The sequence below is a fragment of the Pleurodeles waltl genome, chromosome 7 (genome assembly GCF_031143425.1).
Source record: "Pleurodeles waltl isolate 20211129_DDA chromosome 7, aPleWal1.hap1.20221129, whole genome shotgun sequence".
In the NCBI taxonomy this organism is placed as follows: Eukaryota; Metazoa; Chordata; class Amphibia; order Caudata; family Salamandridae; genus Pleurodeles; species Pleurodeles waltl.
Window position 1 is genome coordinate 1,521,179,169 of NC_090446.1, and position 5,497 is coordinate 1,521,184,665.

Here is a 5,497-nt window from a genome sequence, read left to right on the forward strand (position 1 = left end):
AAGGATGGAAGCTTGCACTTCTGCCCTGGCTGTGCCTGTCCTCTCAAGGATAGAAGCATGTGCTGCTGCCCTGGCATTGCCTGTCCTCTGAAGGACAGAAGCTCGCACTGCTGCTCCCCTGGCTGTGCCTGTTCTCTTCAGGAGGGAAGCTTACACTACTGCTGCCCTGGCTGTACCTGTCATTTGAAGGAGGGAAGATTCCACTGTTTCTTCCCAGGGGGTACCTGTTCTCTGAAGAAGGAATGGTCCCACTAATGTTGCCCCATTGTAAAGATCGACTCATGAAGCCTTCATGTGCGTTAAAATCTTCTTTATTAGAGAGCACCTCATCCAGACAGCTCTGCACTCCTAGGACTTGCCCATCTGACACAGAATAGAACTCCTGAGTCAGACCATTACCCAATAGGAATGCCTGCAGCAGAATTTCAATTAATTATAGTGTGCATATACATAGACAAGAAAGAGTACCACACATCTCCCCCTTCCAAAAATAGAAAACAAATATATATATATAATAACCATAAAACTAATGGATATAAATAATAGAAACAAAGGTATTATCTTGAACACAAAACTAGGACATATTCCTCCTGTAAGACACAACTCTGTTAAGGTTCCAAATTCTCTGTCGTTCACTTTGACTGTATTGTGGAATACTTTCACAACCCTATGTGAAGAAGAATACTTGGAGCAACCACTGACATCATGATGTGCAACAGCTTTTCTCAAATCAAAATTGCATTTGCAATCCTTCACAAATGTCACTTCCTTAGGAAATCAATTTCCAGATTCCTTGTATACCGCTGCACCCCAACACTTCCAGCCTGATGACAATGCTGTGTTGGCATTCCTTCCTCTGAATAGCTCAAAAGGTACATTTCCTGTTGTTGAATATGGAGAAAACCTATGTGCTGATAGGAGCTTCTTCAGACATTTCTTTCAACTTCTCCCAACAGACACTTCCAATTACACGCATTCTTTTATCACTGTTAAATCTCTCCACTGTACCATTACATTTGGGGTGATTGTAGGAGGCTGGACTGGCTTGTAGTGAGTACCAAGGGGTACTTGCACCTTGCACCAGGCCCAGTTATCCCTTATTAGTGTATAGGGTGTCTAGCAGCTTAGGCTGATAGATAATGGTAGCTTAGCAAAGCAGCCCAGGCTGAACTAGGAGACGTGTGAAGCTACTACAGTACCACTTAGTGTCATATGCACAATATCATAAGAAAACACAATACACAGTTATACTAAAAATAAAGGTACTTTATTTTTATGACAATATGCCAAAGTATCTTAGAGTGTACCCTCAGTGAGAGGATAGGAAATATACACAAGATATATATACACAATAGCAAAAATATGCAGTATAGTCTTAGAAAACAGTGCAAACAATGTATAGTTACAATAGGATGCAATGGGGAAACATAGGGATAGGGGCAACACAAACCATATACTCCAGAAGTGGAATGCGAACCACGAATGGACCCCAAACCTATGTGACCTTGTAGAGGGTCGCTGGGACTATTAGAAAATAGTGAGAGTTAGCAAAATAACCCTCCCCAAGACCCTGAAAAGTGAGTGCAAAGTGCACCAAAGTTCCCCTAAGGACAAAATAGTCGTGTTAGAGGGAAAATGCAAGGAAAACACAAATCAGCAATGCAACAACGATGGATTCCTGACTGAGGGTACCTGTGGAACAAGGGGACCAAGTCCAAAAGTCACAAGCAACTCGGAGATGGGCAGATGCCCAAGAAATGCCAGCGGTTGGTGCAAAGAAGCTCTTACTAGGCTGAAGAACTGTGAATACTGCAGGAACGACAAGGGCTAGAGACTTCCCCTTTGGAGGATGGATCCCCCACGCCTTGGAGAGTCGTGCAGAAGTGTTTTTCCGCCGGATGGACGCCAACAAGCCTTGCTACACGCAAATCGTGCGTTTGGCGTTTTTGGACGCTGCTGGGGCCCAGGAGGGACCAGGAGGTCGCAAATTGGACCTGAAGAGAGAGGGGACGTCGAGCAAGACAAAGAGCCCTCACTGAAGCAGGTAGCACCCGGAGAAGTGCCAGAAACAGGCACTACGAGGATGCGTGAAACGGTGCTCGCCGAAGTTGCACAAAGGAGTCCCACGTCGCCGGAGACCAACTTAGAAAGTCGTGCAATGCAGGTTAGAGTGCCGTGGACCCAGGCTTGGCTGTGCACGAAGGATTTCCGCCGGAAGTGCACAGGGGCCGGAGAAGCTTGCAAAGTCGCGGTTCCCAGCAATGCAGCCCAGTGAGGTGAGGCAAGGACTTACCTCCACCAAACTTGGGCTGAAGAGTCACTGGACTGTGGGGGTCACTTGGACGGTGTCGCTGGATTCGAGGGACCTCGCTCGTCGTGCTGAGAGGAGACCCAAGGGACCGGAGATGCAGCTTTTTGGTGCCTGCGGTTGCAGGGGGAAGATTCCGTCGACCCACGGGAGATTTCTTCGGATCTTCTGGTGCAGAGAGGAGGCAGACTACCCCCACAGCATGCACAAGCAGGAAAACAGTCGAGAAGGCGGCAGGATCAGCGTTACAGAGTTGCAGTAGTCGTCTTTTGCTACTATGTTGCAGGTTTGCAGGCTTCCAGCGCGGTCAGCGGTCGATTCCTTATCAGAAGGTGAAGAGGGAGATGCAGAGGAACTCGGCTGAGCTCATGCATTCGTTATCTGAAGTTTCCCCAGAGACAGAGACCCTAAATAGCCAGAAAAGAGGGTTTGGCTACCTAGGAGAGAGGAAAGGCTACTAACACCTGAAGGAGCCTATCAGCAGGAGTCTCTGACGTCACCTGGTGGCACTGGCCACTCAGAGCAGTCCAGTGTGCCAGCAGCACCTCTGTTTCCAAGATGGCAGAGGTCTGGAGCACACTGGAGGAGCTCTGGACACCTCCCAGGGGAGGTGCAGGTCAGGGGAGTGGTCACTCCCCTTTCCTTTGTCCAGTTTCGCGCCAGAGCAGGGGCTAAGGGGTCCCTGAACCGGTGTAGACTGGCTTATGCAGAATTGGGCACATCTGTGCCCAACAAAGCATTTCCAGAGGCTGGGGGAGGCTACTCCTCCCCTGCCTTCACACCATTTTCCAAAGGGAGAGGGTGTCACACCCTCTCTCAGAGGAAGTTCTTTGTTCTGCCATCCTGGGCCAGGCCTGGCTGGACCCCAGGAGGGCAGCTGCCTGTCTGAGGGGTTGGCAGCAGCAGCAGCTGCAGAGAAACCCCAGGAAGGGCAGTCTGGCAGTACCAGGGTCTGTGCTACAGACCACTGGGATCATGGAATTGTACCAACAATGCCAGGATGGCATAGAGGGGGCAATTCCATGATCATAGACATGTTACATGGCCATATTCGGAGTTACCATGGTGAAGCTACATATAGGTAGTGACCTATATGTAGTGCACGCGTGTAATGGTGTCCCCGCACTCACAAAGTTCAGGGAATTGGCTCTGAACAATGTGGGGGCACCTTGGCTAGTGCCAGGGTGCCCTCACACTAAGTAACTTTGCACCTAACCTTTACCAGGTAAAGGTTAGACATATAGGTGACTTATAAGTTACTTAAGTGTAGTGTAAAATGGCTGTGAAATAACGTGGACGTTATTTCACTCAGGCTGCAGTGGCAGGCCTGTGTAAGAATTGTCAGAGCTCCCTATGGGTGGCAAAAGAAATGCTGCAGCCCATAGGGATCTCCTGGAACCCCAATACCCTGGGTACCTCAGTACCATATACTAGGGAATTATAAGGGTGTTCCAGTAAGCCAATGTAAATTGGTAAAAATGGTCACTAGCCTGTCAGTGACAATTTGGAAGTAATGAGAGAGCATAACCACTGAGGTTCTGGTTAGCAGAGCCTCAGTGAGACAGTTAGGCACCATACAGGGAACATATACATGCACACCTATGAGCACTGGGGCCCTGTGTGACAGGGTCCCAGTGACACATACATATAGGCCACAAACTTATGAGCACTGGGGTCCTGACCAGCAGGATCCCAGTGACACATAACAAACATACTGAAAACATAGTGTTTTCACTATGAGCACTGAGGCCTGGCTATCAGGATCCCAGTGAGACAGTGAAAACAGTGACAAACACCCTGACATACACTCACAAACAGGCCAAAAGTGGGGGTAACAAGGCTAGAAAGAGGCTACCTTCTCACACAACCCCCCCCCAAACGAAGGACAATAAGGCTAACCTTGGCCAGTTGAGACTTTATTGTCTAAGTGGTGATAAGTAGAGAGTAGCTCTGCAATAGACTGGTTACTCCCTTTATCATCCACTATATGGTTACTTCCCTGTGGGGATGTAAACCACCCTGTTTGAAGTTTTTTAGCTAAGCAACAATGTGAAGATGTATTTTCAGAGTTTCTATCAGTAAGTTTTAGTTTAGAGCAGTGGGAATTGTCCACTGAACCTATTTGTAGTGATGGAAATGCCAGACAGGGATGCTGTCTCAGAAAAGCCATAGCTGGGCAAAAACTTTGTCCATTTGGCTGGAAGAGAGAACAGGGATGCTGTTTCTCTTGAGTTGGAGCAGGGCAGGGATGCTGTCCTATGAGCTCCACACTAGGGCAGGGATGCTGTCCTAAGTGTTGTGAGGCAGTACAGGGTTTCTGCACTAAAGTTTCTCTGGGAGGGTTGGAGGGATGCTCCATGTTAACTAAAATGGTGCTCTTTTTGTCACCAATGTTAGTTATCCCACAGAGAGGTACTTCTACCTCAGGGAGTCCAGCTATGCCAGCTGATGATTCCCTTGGAACAGGTGCCACCCCAGGAGAGGTTTCTCCCACCACAGGAGTGGTATCCTGAATGGTAGGGTGGTTAGGGGATACTGTGATACCCTTTTTACCTGTTGATGGAGAGGGGTCCTGAGTTTTCAGGCCTTCTCTCCTTTGCTTTTTCATTTCAGTAGAAATGAGAGGGAACAATTCCTCAGGGATGCCTAGCATGGCTGCATGGGCATAAAACTCTACATCAGCCCAACCTGAGGCCTCTAGGTCATTACCTAAGAGACAGTCTACAGGTAAGCTAGGTGATACCACCACCTGCTTAGGGCCAGTAACTCCACCCCAACTAAACTGAATTATAGCTAAGGGAAGAAACTTAGTGGAGTTATGGACATCAATAATCTTATACTGTTGTCCAATGATGTGTTGTTCAGGAGGCACTAGGTTTTCAGTCACCAAAGTGAAACTGGCACCTGTGTCCCTGTAGGCCAAGGCCTCAACACCATTTATTGAAACTGTCTGCCTGTACTTATCCATTGTAAGGGGACAAGCAGCCAGTGTGGCAAGGCCAATGCCACTAGGTGTGACAGAAACTGTCTTGGGACTGATTACATCAGTTTCCACTATGGACCCATAAGTGAACCCAACTACACCCTTTGCTTGACTGTTGCCAGCAGTCCCACCACTAGTACCACTACTGCTAGGGGCACTAGAGCTTGATGTATTAGTGGTGGTAGGCTCAGGGGGTTTACCTGGAC